The 18,191-nt window shown below is 39.3% G+C and overlaps 1 protein-coding gene across 1 annotated transcript in view; it reads right to left on the bottom strand.

The window, feature by feature from the left end:
• The window catches only part of LOC140698395 (uncharacterized), a 66,253-nt gene that overhangs the window by 10,925 nt on the left and 37,137 nt on the right, over positions 1–18,191 (bottom strand). The gene's annotated exons all lie outside the window — the stretch shown is intronic.

Here is an 18,191-nt window from a genome sequence, read left to right as displayed (position 1 = left end):
CACAAGCGTACTGGGATAGGTAAGCGCTGACTCCAGTTGCAGCTGCAGCCACCCAGCACTATGGGGTAGGGGCAGTTTGCTCAAGCTCTTACATGTTGCTTGAGCATTTAGTTGTCGTTATTGATTAAAGACAGGTGTTCTTTAGTCAAAGCCCCTGAAACATAAATCTTCAAAGATTGATGCAAATTAGGTTTCAAGAACAACACTCTCATTAGAAATTATTTGAAAATCATAGTCTTAGCTACTCCGCACATCAAAAGGGCATGTTCTTAATGTATCTGACTAAATACACCGAAAGGGTTGTTTAAAAGAAATTACGATGAAGCCATCCTGAATAAGCTCCAGTATCATCTGCACAAAGCCCCACCTTAGGGTCTCATTTCACATTTCCACATAGGTGTTCAGGTAGCTTAACTTGGGTCTTGGTTTCTTATAACACGGGGTGGGGAATTGTTGTGGATAGATTTAAGTAGCAAATATATAACTAGGGTAATTGCTGTTAAGGAATTCTTGAAATAAGAAGATTGATATATAGTCCCACCCATAAGAAACTCAGCATTTCCAATTACAGCAGCATTAAAAATAAAATGAGAGATACATTTAACAAAAATTTACAAGATTTGTACATTGAACTTTTTGAAGTATCACCAAAATAAATTTTAAAAGATCTACATATATGGAAGACATCCCATTTCCATGGAATGATAGACAGTATTATTAAAAATATTAAGACTCCTCAAAATGATCTACATATACAGTGGAATCCCTATCAAAATTCCAGCTGACTTCTTTGCAAAAATTGAAAAACTGATCCCAAAATTAATATGGACGTGCAAGGGGCCCAGGATAGCCAAAACAACCTTGCAAAAGAAGAGTAAAGTTGGAGGACTCACTTTAAAAGGTACTAAAATGCTATAGTAATAAGTCAGTATGTTGCTGGCATAAGTTTGGATAAATAAATCTAAAAGACACAATAAAAACCCACGGGGAAAAACTTACATTTACAGACAGTTTTCCACTAGGGGGCCAAAAACACCCCATTGAAAGAATAGTCTATTCAACAAATTGTGCAGGGACAGCTGGGTGTCTGCAGGCAAAAGAATCAATCTGGAATCTGAACACCCATATTTTATATAACAAATAAAAATTAAAACAAAGTAGATCACAGACAGAAATGTAAAAATTAAACCTATAAACTTTCTAAAAGAAGACACAGTATAAATCTTTGTGGTCCTAGGATAGGCTTTGGTTTCCTGGATACAATACCAAGAGCACAAGTGATAGAAGAAAAAAGCAGATAAACTGGACTTCATCAAAATTAAAACCCTTTTCTTACAAAGGACATCATCAAGAAAGTGAAATGGCAGGGGAAATGGGTATCTCAAGTCAGAGAGTGCTTGCTTAGCAAGAAAAATAAAATAAATCATTACATCTAACTACCTCCCCTGTAAAGAAATTGTTTTAATGTTTAAAAAAATATAGTGAAAGACAATGTGCAGAATAGAAGAACAATTTTGCAAAACATGTATCTAATAAGAGAGTAGCATCCAGGATATATAACGAATTCTTACAACTGAACAATACAATAAAACAGACCCAATTTTTAAATTTACCAAGAATTTAGATACATATACAAATGGCCAATAAGCATATGAAAAGATGCTCAACATCACTAGACAAATCAAAATCAAAATGAGATCTCATTTTACACCCACTAGGATGGTTATTACCAAATCACGGACAATAACAAATGTCGTTCAGGAGGCAGAGAAACCTCATATGCGGCCAGGGGAAAGGGACAATTGTGCAACTTCTTTGGAGAAGCCTGGTATTTCCTCAAAAGCTTAGAGTTATATGGCTCAGCAATTCCACTCCTATATGTAGAGTCATCCCTCAATACCCTTGGGGGGTTGGTTTCAGGAACCCCACACCCTGGATACCATAATCCAAGGATGTTCGAGTCCCTTTACAATCAGCCATCTGGATCCATGTAGTGGAAACTACAGATATGGAGGGCCAACTGTACAGCCAACAGAATGAAAACATATTCTCATAAAAATTTCACATCAATATTCATAGCAGTATCATTCAGAATAGCCAAAAGTTACTAACAATATCCATCCATCAATGAACGGATAAACACATTTACCAAGAATAGGCCCACAAACTTTTGGTCATTGAAACTTTGACAAAGGAGGTGAGAACATACAATGGAGTAAAGACAGCCTCTTCAGCAAATGGTGCAGGGAAAACTGCACAGCTGCATGTAAATCAATGAAGTTAGACTACTCCCTCACAGCATACACAAAAATGAATTCAAAATGTGTTAAAGAATTAAACATATAGACAAGACACTATAAACCTCTTAGAAGCAACCATAGGCAAAACATGTGACATACATCTCAGCAATGTTTTCCTAGAGCAGTCTACTCAAGCAATAGAAAAACAACCAAAAATATACAAGAGGGATCTAATTAAACTTACAAACTTTTGCACAGCTAAGGAAACAGTAAGCAAAACAAAAAGACAACCAACCTATGGAATGGGAGAAAATATTTGCAATAAATGAAACTGCTAGGGGCTTAATTCCCAGAATATGTAAACAGCTTTTACACTTAATAAGAAAGAAAAACAAACAATTCAATTCAAAAATTGGCAGAAGTCCTAAAGAAACATTTCTCCAATGAAGACGCACAAATGGCCAGTAGGCACATGAAAAAATGTTCAATATCATTATCAGAGAAATGCAAATCAAAACTGCAATCAAATATCACCTCTCACCAGTCAGAATAGCCATCATTGAGAAGTTCACAGACAATAAATACTGGAGAGGCTGCGGAGAATTGGGAACCCTCCTACACTGTGGTGGGAATGCAGTTTGGTGGAGCCATTGTGGAAAAATGTATAGAGGTTCATCAAAAGACAAAACCTTGACCTCCCAGATGACCCAGCAATCCCACTCCTGGGCATATATCCAGAAGGAACCCTAATTAAAAAAGACACCTACACCCCAATGTTCACAGCAGCACTATTTACAATAGCAAGACATGGAAACAACCGAAATGTCCACTGACAGATGGCTGGATAAAGAGGTTGTAGCATATTTGTCCAATAGACTACTATTCAGCCATAAAATAATAATAAAATAATGCCATTTGCAGCAACATCAATGGACATGGAGAATGTCATTCTAAGTGAAGTAAGCCAGAAAGAGAAAGGAAAATACCACATGAGATTGCTGACATGTGGAATCTAAAAAAAAAAAAAGAAAGAAACAAAAAAATAAACTTATCTACAGAACAGAAACAGACACAGAGTCACAGAAAACAAACTGTGGTTACCAGAGGGGGGAGGGTGTGGGAAGGAATAAATTGGGAGTTCAAGATTTGCAGTTACTGAGTATGTAAAGAATAAACAGCAAGTTTATACTGTATAGCACAGGAGAACATATTTAATATCTTATAGTAACTTATGTTTAAAAACAGTATGAAAATGAATGCAGGTATGTTCCTTTTTAACTGAAGTCTTGTGCTGTAGACAAGAAACTGACACAACATTATAAACTGACTAGACTTCAATGAAAATATTTTTAAATAGACTAAAACCAAAAAAAATGGAAAAGGATATTATCCAACAAAAAGAATAAAGTACTGATTCAGGCTACAATATGGATGAACCTTGAAATTTTATGCTAAAATAAGCCAGACACAGAAAGCCAAATAGTGCCCTATAAGGTGAACTGTATCTAAGCGTTTATTGTACTACTGTAAATTTTCCAGTGGTTTGAAATCTATCAATATCAAAATGAAATGTATTATGCATTAAAAACGCTTCCTCACAGGAGGGCTTTAATTATTAAATGCAGAAACGCATATAAAGCTCTTGGAAAAACAATTTGCACGTCCACACACAGTCACTGCTGTCACTGCCACTCAGAGGGTGGTGACAGCGCTGATGAGAGCTGCCTCCACTCGCTCCCCTGCAGAAAGGAGTGAAGGCCTGAGCTCTGACAGGCAGGGTGAGCGTGAACCTGAGTCATACACAGCCACGTTCCAGACTCTGCGTTACCCAACTTTCTTATACAAACTGCAACATGTAATGTAAACACGCTAGAGGGATGTATCTTACAACACAGGGAATACAGACAATGTTTTACAGTAACTATAAATGGAGCATCTATTGTACACCTGAAACTAATATCATATTTTAAATCAGCTATATTTTTATGAAAAATTAAAAAATATTTTTGAAATGCTATCACTTTAATATTCAATTCGGTTTTTAAGTTACTACTAAACAGCTCAGAATGTATAAAAGCATTTAATTGTGCTGTTTGCTTACATATTTATTTACATTCAGCCTCTTGCTAAAAGAGAATTTAAACAATTCTGTTAAACACAGCTTAACAACCATAACAACAAAAATGCAAAACGGAGAGTGAAGAGAAAATGGAGATTCAATACTTAAATGAAACCAGGGGGAGATAAACTCATAAAAATGGATTCCATGAAGTCAGGGCAAGTGTTAAAGGCCGACTACAAATTCAGCTGTAAGATTCTTGGCAGCTAAAGCAAAAAGAAAATGATGAAGGGGCGGGTGGTAGAGCATGTGCTTAGCGTGCACGGGGTCCTGGGTTCAAGCACCAGGGCCTCCACTAACAGATAAATACATCTAATTACCTCCCCCCCAAAAGAACCCCAAAGAAAAGATAAAGAGAAATTTCTTTCCCAAAAAACCCTGATATTAAATTTGGGTTAAATACTTCAAAAAAGATAAAAAGAAAAATAAAAAATATAAGTGACACTGTGAAGGAAAACCCCAGCTGGGCTAACAAGCTAAGTCACAAATCTAAGTGTGATAAGTGTCGGTTTACTGATCTAAGTTTTGCTGAGCTACCTGGTAAACCTGAAGTTTAGTGTCAGTTTAATGGGCTAATAAGCTAACACGTAAATCCAAGGACAACAATTGTCAGTAACGGGATCTGTTCCAAATTGATAAGTTTCAGTGTACTGATTCCTTGCTTTTTGTTGTTTGAGCCTTATTGGCTAATAGCCCCATACTTGTAATTAACCCTATAAAACCTCATGTGCACGTCTTGGAGGTGCTCAGAGCTTTGGAAATGAAGCCCCTCTGAGCGTGCCAGCGAAATAAATCTCAGTACTACAACCTTGTGAGTTATACTTGTTTCTTGGCTTGCCTGTTGTTTCTATAACAACACAAGCGATAATGCCCGTGAGATAAATCTGCGGAGGTTGCTGTCAGGTCCCCATGTCTCACGTAGGAAAATCTGAAACATTTTTCTTACCATTCAGGGTCATCATAAGCCCACCTCACACCTCCCACCTTTAAATGCAGGAGCACAGGTAGGGCCCGACCTTTGCTGTCTCTGTGTCATCACAGTGAGACAGGATGGAAGGGGGAAGAGCACAGCCATTCAAGGAAGGCCACAGCAATTAACATCAAAATGTTAAAGGATTCAAACCCCAATAGGCCTTGAGGCTCAGGATGAAGAGATTTAACTTCTAGCAGATCTTGAGCTTCAGTAAACATCCATTGTAATAGTAACTTGGTGAATAACATGCCCCAGGCAACATGGCAGTCCCAATGCTAGCCACAAAAGGTCAAAGGGTGGGAAATGGCCAACTCCCTGGGAATCCTAGCCCCTTGCCCTAAGGCTGGTCCTTCTACTTATTAGCATATGAAACCACCAAGCCCAAGAAAACAAGCAACACAGCGCCACCTCGCGGTCACCACTCTCTCTCCCTCTTTGGGGAAGGCCCACAATGTGTGGAGTGTGTACCTACTTCTAATATGAGCATCAAACCCCCACACCTCGTGAAGTTTCTCTTGCCTATCAATGTATCTCTCTGAATAAATCTACCTTTACTCAACACTGGCTTGCTCTTGAATTCTTTACTGCATGAAGTTAAGGAACAAAATCTGGTGGGGCTCAATGAAAGCCTGGGACACAGCCCTTCTCATGCCCAACGTTTTTTATTCTTGTATCAACAGGACTGGGCTGTGAAGGGAGGTCTGAGGCCACAGCTAAGGGACAGAAGCAGCCTCCAGGGCTCCAATTGGTGGGCAGTCTCTCCCCCAGCATGGGTCTTGGGGTCTGCCCGGTTCTCTGTGTTTCTCTGTTGTGCTGACTCCCCAGACATACAGCGTACTCCTAGGCTTGTCCCCACAAAACCCTTCTCCCCAAAATACAAGCACATCATGTCACAATCCTCTTGTTCAACAAGGAAATGTCAGCCCACTTTTTTTCCTCCCCAATAAAGTACCCAACTGTCCTCGCTCCCATCACACCACTATTTTCTTTGTGAGAACTCTGCACTCGCCACACCCCATCCTGAACACAGGTGCCTTACTGGCTGTGATTGAGATGTTTGTTTCTCACACAGCAAGCGTCCTTTCACTTTCCCCTTGTTACCTTAAAAAAGCATTTCCTGAGTCACTCACCCCTCTGATTCTGAACTGAAAAAGTGCTGAGTTTGCAGTCACTATATGCATACATCCCAGTTTTGGCTAGGTTTCCATCACAAGATCTTCATTAAGGAGCTGCATCAAGAAGTTTAAAGAGGCTATTCTTACATCTGAGTGGAGGAGCCTGCAAAAAAGTTGAATGGCTTTGAAGAGAGAGTTAACCAGGGACAAAGAAGTTGCAGGTCCTAGTCAAAAGTGTCATGAGGCAAAATGTTCTCCCAAGACTCAGTGTGGCTTATGAACACGGAGTCGGCGGGGAGGAGGTGACAGGCAGTGAGTAGGGTGAGTGATACAGGTTACGCTCCCCCAGCTGGGGAAGAAAAGGTTTTTTCCAGTTTTCCAAACAATTTCTTACTACCTTTTTCTATTATTGTCACATACTATTTCCAACGAATTAAGCATATCAATGTCAGTCATTTGGGCCACTTGGGAGAAGCTACACGATGCCATTCACAGGGCTGGGACATGACAGCCACACCAGTCTAGATTGAAAGAACAGTCGGGGTATTTGCAAGGTAATCACGGGCATGCAGCAAACTCCCCAGCTTCAATGACCTCATCTCAATGCTGGGGCCAATAAAACTACCAAGCAAAGTGCGTGATGATTATGGCCAACATCTGTTTATTAGTAAAGTGCCCGAGACAACTGTCGCTTAATGGGGAATGAGTAAGATCAACGAGGCCCTGTCTACCTGGCCACACGCGCCCTGCCTTCCTGCCTTGGTGCAGCAGCAGAACTTCTTTAGCTGAGATGAACACCCCCAGAGAAGCCCAGACGGGAAAGCTCCCAGCTCTGCACGGCGAGACATGTTCCTTTCCTTCTCAGAGCTGATCACAATTTGCTGTCATCTGTTTTTATGTTTATCCCTTTTGTAACTGTCTCTCCTTCGGAGTTTTTGCTCAAGCAGCACAGGGCCAGATGTGTCTTGCGGCCTGCCGGATATTCTGGGCAGGGAAACAGCCGACTCCATATCTGGCTCTGGTGCTGAACAGAGAGGGCAGAAGGCCCAGGGGCCCATGCTGAACCGAGGCCTCTGCACCCAAAATTATGGTCTGATTTTGGGCAAATTATACAGTCTTTTTACCATGAGATTCCTCATCTGTCCATGAAAATAACTGTCCATGGCACATAGAATTACAAGGATTATAGGAAATCACCAAATTCATAACCTAGCCAAGGGGCTGCAAGTGCATCCTCAACAGACAAATGCTGCCTTTACGGCTCTGACACATGCTTAGCGGGGCGGCCCCACACAGTGAACACTGCTAAATGCCAGTGGGTTAAGTGCTTCATGTGTGCTATAATACTCTTTAGATCTTACAACAATCCCAGGGTGAAACGAATATTATGCCCATTTCACAGATTCACCAACAGGTTAAGAGATTTTGAATTCTATTCCAAGGCCCTATGGTGAAGAAATGGCAATTTAAACCGGAATCTGGGCCCAGGCCTTGGCTCCATCTCTCTCCAATCCACCTGACCACTTGCCTTTGAATTCCACCTCTCCAATACACAAGTTTCAGCCGGCCAGCTCTTAAATGCAATTTGTGCAGTTTGTCAATGTTGGTTAATTACCATAAACTGTTCTCAGAAACCACTACAGTAAAGAAAGGTGGACTTAAGGAATTCTGCATTGCGTTCTCCTGCAATGTGCAGGATCCCTTTCCTACACCTCCAAATCCAAGTGTATGCTTCCTCCCTGTTTATGTTTGCACACGGCTTATTAAAGCAGAAGGTATCTGCAGTAATTCCATCTCGGTTGCTTTCCAAGGTTGCAGATTATCCATAATCAGTCTGTGAACGAAAATACTACAATGTGAATGAGAATACTGCAACCATGACAGTAAACAAAGAATACTGAAACCAAGTCATTAAAGGCTGCCGCCACCCCCCAGCTAGGACAGGCCTGCAGCTCAGCTGCTACAGCAACTCACAATGGTGTCATCTGAGCAGACTCAGAATAAGAAAGGACAGGCTACTGGCCCGAGATAGCTAGGTGCTTGTCTAAAAAATGAATTCAGTGAGTCCAAATATTTGCTTCCTCTCACACATACAAAAGTACTAAATTCTTGAACTTGAGATACCTGGCTTTCTTTAGATAACAAGCAATCTTTTATTGTTCCAACAACCTGGTCTTTGTTGTAAAGCTCCTATATATCCTAGCTCTGCCTCAACCTCTTGGGAGCAGTCCCTCAGAGAGTTCTGACAGGCTGTCATCCCGGCTCGAGTCCTCCCGCCAAATGAAACATAACTCTTAACTTTTAGGCTGCACATGTATTTCAGTCAACAGTTTTGGACACCATGAAGCACCACAGCAGATTTCTCTCCACCTGAACTCTCCAAGTAACCGGAGCCTTGGTACCAGCAGTGGCCCTTTGTGCCCATCCACCTCCTCGGGGAGTCCAGATGAATTTGGGTGAGTCTCTCTAGGTTCTCGGATCTCACATATTGGTTGATGATCCTAAGTTTTATCTGGCGGTGTATCCAGGTACGTGGCCCTCCAGTTGAAAGAAACTGAGGTGAATTACCCACCCAGTGGAGACATATTGAGTGGGGCCTGGTTGAAAGATAACAGGAAATATCCACCTTGAGGATATGTCCAAAGTGGGGCTGGTGGAAACATATGAGGAAAATACTCACCCAGTGGAGACATCCTGAGTGAGTCCAAGTTGAAAGACACTGGGTTCAGGACTGAGTGGTTAGGTAAGAGTCTGGTCTAATATTTTCCTCAATTTGGTTACCTCCATTGAATTTTTCAGGATAAAAGTAAAACTCTTATGAGGAAACTTTCAACTCCAAAATTCGGACCATCCTCCTGGCTGGTAACAGCTTTCTCGGGTGACAGAGAATCTTCCAGGAGTGGTAGACACAAAGACTTCATGACACAGAGTTGTCCCTGTGGGAAATCTTACTAGCAAATTTATTCTGAGAACCCGACCTTACAATGGGGAATAGAACTTTCAAAAAAAAAAAAAATAAAGAACAGAAAAGAAAAGAAAAAGAAATGACAGATTGCCAGTCTCCAACTATTACCCCAGCCAGGTTTATGTACATACAAAATTTACAACATTAATCGGGAATAAGAAAAAAAAAAAAACTCACTCTGAAAATAACTAACCAGGCCTGATAAAAACATTTTTTGGAATTCTGAACTTATAAAAACAAAATCCCCTTTAGGGGTAACTTGGATTTCTCTTCCTGTGTCCTTGAAATGTAAATGTTTTATCTTTCTCTGGGTGTTTTAAGTGTGTGTATGTATGTATATGTATGTTTAGTTTATTTTTTAAAGGAAACCTTGGACTCCACCATACAAAAGTTTCAAGTATTGTGTACATATGGTGGCCACGCAAATAAATTGGGATTCTAAGCAATTCTTTGATTGTACCAATTTTCAGATATTTTGCCATCTTAAACTTTGCTGCATCAGCCTGGACCACAAAGGCTTTTAGCTTTTGGAGAGTAAACCTTTGAATTTTATTTAGGCAACACCCCGACTCTCATGTGGAAGGGCCTCTTCATCTTATTGGTTTAAAATCACTATATATATATTATATTTGTATATAAATTGACGGCCATATGATGGATTTTTTAATTTGGAAAAACTTTTTAATTGGTGAAAGTTTAAAGAGATCTCATTATAAACAGTTGTTTTATGGTTTCTATTAAAATCAAGTTTAAATGTAGAAAAATATATCTAATGGTTAACCTAAGAACTTAGTTAAAAAAATAAAACTGGTTTGAAAAGCTACGTTTGTGTTTTCCTTTCTGATAAATGTTTCTAGATATGCTAATAAAAACTTAGAATAATTAATGTTAATTAGGTTGAATAACTGGAAAAATGATTGTAAAAATGTCGAAAAAAAAATAAGTGGCTTATCCCAAAAGGATAAATATTTTTATATGGTTATTTTGAATCAAATAAATAAAATGGACATTTTTGGATTTACATACAGGGTTTTGATACTACACAACGTAAAGTTAAAAAAAAAAGGGCCAAAGAGTTCACCTACTCCCCCCCAAGATTAAAGTTCAAACAAGCCCATTTTACTTACCACAGTTTGAAATATATGTATATATAGACTGAAATACTTGATCAATAATTGGGATAACAGACCAATTAATGAAATTAAAAACTGACAAGTGCCTAAGCTCTTTGGCTGAATCTTGGGCATCCTAGAGACTTCTATAAAATTATATACAATGCACACACACACAAAAAAAGGTTTCTGGCACTCCTTCTAGAAATAAGAATTATTGATTAAACTTAATAAATATAAAAATTAAAGGTATAAGATTTAATAAAATTGAGATAAAAGTTTGTGAAATTGGTATATTTAAATGGTCTTTATACAAAACTTTTGCTTGTGTTGTGGGATACATATGTTTAAGAGGAAAAACACTTCCCCTTCTTGGTATTATAAGGCTAGGCACATATCTGTCCCTCTGAAAATATTAATTGAACAAATTAAAATAAACCAATATAGTTACATAAGCCGTCCAATATAATGTAAAACTAAAAACTAATTTGAGTGGCTAATAAAAAAATACAGGTTTACCCTGGGTTTAACTTATAACACAAGGAAAAGAGATCTTACTAAATGCCTTATGCAAGTTTTGGAAGACATATTTAAGTAAGCCTTAAAGTTTTAAAACATGGAATTCTTTGTTTACAGCTCTTCTCACTGATACAAAAATGCCATTTAAGGAGATAAAATACGGCCTGGGTGAGAGAGCAGTTCTCTGGGGACCTGGAAGACAGTGTCTTTGTCTTGCACATCAGAAATATAAATACAACAAACAGTGACCTAGGACTGAGTCTAATTAGCTCAACGAAATAAACCTTAAGGCCAAGAAATTTTTGGCATATTAGAACTCAGAACTCTGAAGGGTCCTTCAGACATTGTGAAGAAATTTTAACTGTCTGTTTCATAAATAGTAAGCCTTAATGATTTGAGCAAGCAAATTCAGCTTACTCCAACTATTATTATACCTATCTTATAAGTAAGTTTTAAAGTGAAGCTATGAGATCTCTAGCTTTTTTCTGATTATAAGCCTGTGTACACATTATAGAAGTGAGATATTTCTACTGCTAAAGAAAAAAAATTCAAAGTCATAGAGCTCTGCTTAATTGACGTAAAAATATAAGAGCTTAAACATTAAGTATTTTTAAAATAACAACTGAACAAATTGACTTTCAGCGTCATGTGAAATGGAAAATATTCAATATTAAGATAATATTTGATATTGTTTAGTTTAAGTATGTTCTAATTAATATAGACATCTTTAAAGTCATCAATATTATGTATAATACCTTTACTGTACCTAGGTTTAATGAAAGTCAAATAAGATCCTGTTATATCTGTTGCAGATTTGTCAAAAAAAAATAAAAGTAATGTGCTGTGGTAAAATTTTAAGTAAATTAAATGCAAATGAGATGAGAGCTTTGGGTAAATATTTAAAATATATTTTTAAAATGTATGTTTAAGATAATCTCTAAGTGTTTGGTATCTTTAAATTCTAGTGTTGTGCTAAATTAAGTAAAATGACAAGATTTTATTAAATAGCTATGCCATTTTCAGATAAAATAACATTGAAATACGAATTACTTAACATTTAACTTCCTCTTACAGTGAAACTAAAGGTATATAGAAATATTAATAAATGGTTGGTGCCACACTGAAATAGTCTCTATTAGTAAGGGAATGATCTCAGTATCCTAGGAAAGTAATATAAATGCGTAAAGGAAGATATAAGAATGGAATTATATTTTGTTAATGAAAAATAGTGACTTTCTCCTGAACCTGGTTACTTCTGAATAGAAGAAAAATAAGGGACACACTAATATAAGTATAGAAAGCTGTGGAAGGCTTGTGGAAAAGGAACCCTGAGGGAAGAGTTTTATACATGGTCAGAATTGGCTAAGTTTAGAAACAAATTGGGCAACGTAAATGAATCTTAGAAGTAAGCTGGTACAAGATTAGAATTGTTTTTCTCTCTGTTAAGAGGAAAAAAATTTCTTAAAATGTTAATCCTCCTTCAGTAACAGATTGTAAAACTTCTTATACCACTTAGCTGATCTGTTCTGCCTTTACCTTTGACGTATTTTCTTGTTAATGAATTAGTACTACTTTACAGTGATCTATATGTTTATCTGATCAAGTGTTCTGAAATCTTTCAAAAAGCTCCCCAAATATAAAATTCTAATTAATTAAATAAAAATTAATTTAATTAATTAAAATTCTTTTAATCTCCAGTTAAGTTTGGGATGCTACAGAAGGCCCCTGAAACATCCCAAAGAGAGATTTTTAATTATAAAGTTTCATTTGGCATTTTAAATAACATGGAATTGTCAAATGAATCATAAAACTTCTAAGGTTATATTGAATGAGACAATATTATTAATATAGATATTGTAGAAATTATATGGACTCCCTAAAATTCTGGTATATCTGAAATGTTACCAGTGATAATTATGGGTATAGTGAACAGATTTCTTTATTGATTATAGTGTAACGGTGTTTAACCATGCTTTTAAATCTTTTGTCATTTATAGACAGTTAATTGTTTTCTTCTGATGGTTTTGCAAAATGCTTTCTCTTCAAGGAGATTTACTGATTCCTAATAAATTTCACACTATAGCACTGAACTAAACTGGGTAAGACATTTTAAAGTTCTAATGAAAACTCTCATTAAAAGAATTAGTTACATGGGACTGATTAACCTGCTGAATATGGTTATAATTTTTGATATTGTTTGAAATGCTACTGGCTTTTAACCTGTTTCCCAGACGTAAAGAATCTCTTCTCCTTAAGCTAGTTATGGTTCACAGCAATTTGATAAATTATACCTATGTAATCACACTTGGAACACTTATCTTTTCTCTCTATCTGATCCCTCAAGAGACTAAAAACACTTAGGTCCCCAGTGGCTCTATCAAACAAATTAGGGAGATCATCTCCTAACAGATATAAGAGTATAAAGATATTTTAAGGATTTTAAAGAGAAAAGAATTTACCTAAATCTGTAAGGCAGAAACCCATGAAAAGCCTTGACGTGTCTTTCTTGGCCTTAGCAAACCTTAACATTCTACCCTGAGACTCCGTATTAAAACTTCCAACACAGCCAATTTAAAAAAGCCTATATGATCAAATAATCAGACTTAACTTGTAAAAAATTAATCTTGATTTGGCTATATTTGAGAAAACTGAGGGTAACTTAAGAGAGAAAATAAATTATATTTTAGTGGATATTAAATTCTAGTTTTGTTAATTGAGGTCCATATTTACTAAGACACTTCCCAGATCATTCCTTGCTGTTATGTCACATTACTGTACGGTTTAATTGAATTATGAAAAGGATACTCTAGGTTTGTTTCTGAAGCTCAGAAATCTATCCTTGGGTAAAGTTCCAATGCCCCATGACCTGCAGCCAGGGGATTATACATACTGCAACAGGCATGACTTAAAGAACTGTCTCCAACCTGAATGGAAGGACCCTTTTTCAGGTACTCTTTACCAGACCATACACACCAAAGCTGAAGGAAACGGAGTCTCGGATTCATTTCCTATCTGAAACATCCCCTGCAGTGCACTGGCCTATCGAGTGCTGCTCACCTTAAAACAATGCCCAAATGGAGAAAAAGCTACCAGACCAGGATGAGAAGAAGACGACATCTGAGCTAGACAGCTGACCCAAGACACCGGACCAGGACTGTATACCAATTACTTTGATAATTTCTCCAACCTTTGATTATGATCTACTCCACTTGTTAAGTTTATGATAAATTACCTATGTCTAGTACTTCTGTGTTACCTTGGTGGGTTTCCCTACTCCAAGGCTCTAATTAGATAGCCCTCAGAAACGTTATTCTAAAAAGAATTTATAGTTCTGTTTAGGCCACTGTTGATCTTACAAGGTGGGAGATTTCAACTGGCCAATTAATACCTGCTCTGACCCTGACCATAAATATGAACTTTCTCATAGGATCAAACTCAGAAACACAAGCAAAATTTTAACCCAAAAATACAACTTCTCGACTATTAAATTCTTACTCGTGACTTTATTAACGTTACTAGCTGTATTACTTATATCCTGTCTATTTTATAAAATTGTTGTCTGTTACATTTCCCAATGTGTAACTAGGCCCACAAGATTGATGATGGCTAAACATCTTGAAGAAACAGATAAAATTTATAACCCTGAATAAAATAAATATAATAGTGTGATTCTAGGTATGGGAATGAGCAAAGATGGGTAAACACTTTCTGTATCATAATAGACTAGTAAGACAGGTGATCCAGAGAACTTTTAGTATCAACAGGGCCTGACAAAAAAAAACTTACACCTTGAATGGCAACTTAGAAGATTCTTCACCTGAACTAGGAATGAGCCATCCTAGCACCGTGGGACAAAATTGGTCATGAAATTTCTCTCAAAATATTGGTCAAATTTAGGACCAAGTGGGAGCACTGTGAATGAAAATACTACAATGTGCATGAAAATACTGCAACCATGACAGTAAACAAAGAATGCTGAATCCGAGTCATCAGCGGCTGCTGCCAACCCCCAGCGAGTACATGCCTACAGCCCGGCCTCTCAGCCACTCACAGTGGTGCCCTCTGAGCAGACTCAGAGTAAGAAAGGACAGGATACTGGCCCTAGATAGCCAGGGGCTTGCCAAAGGAATGAATTCAATGACCCAAATGTTTGCTTCTCACCATACATAGAAAAGCAGTAAATACTTGAACTTGAGATATCTGGTTTTCTTTAGATAACAAGCAATATTTTATTGTTCCAATTACCTGGTCTTTGTTGTAAGCTTCTATATATCCTAGCTCCTCCCCTACCTCTTGGGAGCAGTCCCTCAGAGTGATCTGAGAGGCTGTCATCCCGGCTCGAGTCCTCCAGCCAAATAAAACAAAGCCCTTAACATATAGGCTGAACGTTTATTTCAATGACGTACCAGAATAGACACAACTCATCAATTCTGTAATGGAACACACTGAATCAGGAACCAAAGCGTGTTTTAGTCCGGAAAATCTCCGGGTTCCTATTTCTTCCTGTCATTATACAATCCCTCTAGAACTCATTAATTTGCTGTCTGCTCCTCTGGCAACAAAACTCGTAGAAGACTCAACTCAGCAGAGCGCCCTGCTGGGGAGAACACCCCGCAGAAGCACTGCAGGCTGCCTGCCCTCCTGCACGCTCTGCTGACCCTTGGTGTCCTCCGTGGAGACCAGGCCAACAGAGTTGTTCCTAACAGCTACAAATTCGCACACGTTAAATAAATCATTTTATTTTATATGATATTTTACGTATATACACATCTCTGAAAACAGCTTTGCAGAAGCTCAAATCTTCAACATCAATCCCCAAAGGCAAATCCGGTCCCCAAGGGGAAACAAGACTTAAGACGACGCTAAGGCCTCCAAAGTCCTCTCAAGGACCGTCAACCAAACTGCCTGCAGGTCTGCAGCTGCAGGCTGTTACATGTCTGCTTTTAAAGCAACCCCTTCCTGCCCTCGGGTATTACAGTGTCCCTCTATGCCCTCCCGTCTCAGGGTAAAAGCAGCCGTTGCAGAACCTTGCAGGGAAGCACTGACAGGAGTCGACAAAGAGGATCAGAGCTAAGCTAATACTTCTGATGACACGACCTTGTCACTGTGTCACTTTACAGATGAAGATATATATAGAGAGAGGTGGGGTGATATTGCTCAAAGTCACACAGCTAATAAGTGGCAAAGTCTATAACTCTGCTCTTCCCTTCAGCGTGACGCCCCAGCTGGGACGCCCACAGGGTTGTCTCATGCTTGCCTGAACAATCCTCTCCTGTCACTCATAACCCACCACAGGGTCTGACCCTAGCCTGCCTTTTCAGCATCTATTTCCTCCAGTCTCTCAGGAACAAGGCCGTTTGGGCCACTGTATGACTTCCGGCTCCCGGAAACATCAGTGCTCATGCTGGTCTTGCCTGTGCATCCGGCCCGCTGCTCAGAGGCTCTTCCTCCCCTGCAGGAGTACGTTTCCACTCTCCGCAGGGACACCTCCTCAGGGGAGCCCTCTTCTCGCTCTCAGCACGGCAGGGCCACATCCCAAGCTGCCCCATTAGGACAGTGTGCGCCCAGGTCTGTTAATCAGACCAGCAGCATCAGAGCTAGGGATTATGCCCGGGCTACCCTGCAAAACTACTGCCCGCCACACAGCCCCCAGCCAGCAGGTCACCTGGAAGTCACAGCAAGTGCCCCACCCAATCCAGAAGCCTCTTCATTTGCCAGCATCGCTGATGACTGGTTTCCAAACTTTGGTCAGTTTCGCACAAAACAGCACCTTCAACTGTGAAGCAGAGGGTTTCGCTTCTGCTTCCCATCCTTACTGGTAATGTCAAGGAAAACAAAGAGGCCTTTTCTCAACACTTTTATAATGACACCCTCCCACCCACAATACTCATATGCTCAAGAGCTTTGGATCCACGTGATTTTCTTTCCCTTATGATAAGCGGCTCAAAACACTGCAGGATTCCTTCTATTTAGAGGGTATTTGTACTCAGTTTATCGGCTTTAATCTGTTTTTGTCTCTCTTCAATATCCCTAGCAGTTGCCACCTCTTACTCCCTTCAGCAGCCTCCCTCCCAACATCTACTCTAGGAAATCAGCTGTGATGAGGGGCCCTGGGGCAGTCACAGACGATGCAACTAAGGCAAAGACAGGGTCCATAATTTGCCCGAGAAGATCAGCTTCAACCCCCAACAATGTGTGTCACGTCCCTGTGTTTAACACTTATGCTAAGCAAGATAACTTTTTGTAGATTATGGTTATAAACAGATGAGGTATAAAAATACATACAAGGACACACATCTACTCTAAGATGCTCACTAACTCCACTATTTTGTTTCTACTTATTTCTATTAAAAAATATTAAGAACCTCTGCAGTCAGTATAGCAAAATGTTACTGGGCTTTAAATCCAGAATATAGAGGTGTTAAATGTGTCATTACTCATACTTATTTGTATGTTCACAATACAAAATTATTTGAAAGTCCCTCTCACCTCCCTCTACTCACTACTGGCTCTCACCTGAGCTCCCAGACCACACATCTAACAACCTTTCACTTTACCCACAGCTGAACTCATCAGTTTTCCGCAGAACTCCCTCTGCAGCTTTCCCTCCTCAGAGCACAGAAGGACCATCATTTACCTCATTAATCCACCCAGAAACCTGGGCCTTACTCCATCCTGCATTCACAGCCAGCCTTCATCCTTTCCTTTTTACCATCTAAACATGCCTTCAATATGTTCGCTTTTAAACACTGACCATCCCACCGCTCAAGTGGAAGCCACCAACACTGCCCACCTGGACTCACGAGTCTCCTAAGTGGCCCCACAGCCGCTCTCCCCTTCTTGAGACAAATGGGACTGTGCCACTCCCGCGCTTTTTGGACTCTTTTAAGACCCATTCTTCTTAGAAGAAACTCCAAGTTCTTCACCAGGTGAAAGTCTTTGCCATGAAATTGTCACCTCAGGGAGGGCAGGACCCGCCCTCTCCCCTCGGCCCCGCCCTCTGGCAGAGCATCAGCTTGGGAGGACCTGCTGAGCTACACCAACCTGTATTCTAAACCTGGTCTGAGTTCTTAGCAAACTGCTTCACTTATCCATACAATTCCAAGGTAAATTAGAAAGATTTTAGATGTTGAGCTAGACTATTGATT

The sequence above is a fragment of the Vicugna pacos genome, chromosome 9, assembly GCF_048564905.1.
Source record: "Vicugna pacos chromosome 9, VicPac4, whole genome shotgun sequence".
In the NCBI taxonomy this organism is placed as follows: domain Eukaryota; kingdom Metazoa; phylum Chordata; class Mammalia; order Artiodactyla; family Camelidae; genus Vicugna; species Vicugna pacos.
The sequence above is the reverse complement of the archived record's forward strand: the minus strand, read 5'-3'. Positions and strand labels throughout refer to the sequence as shown.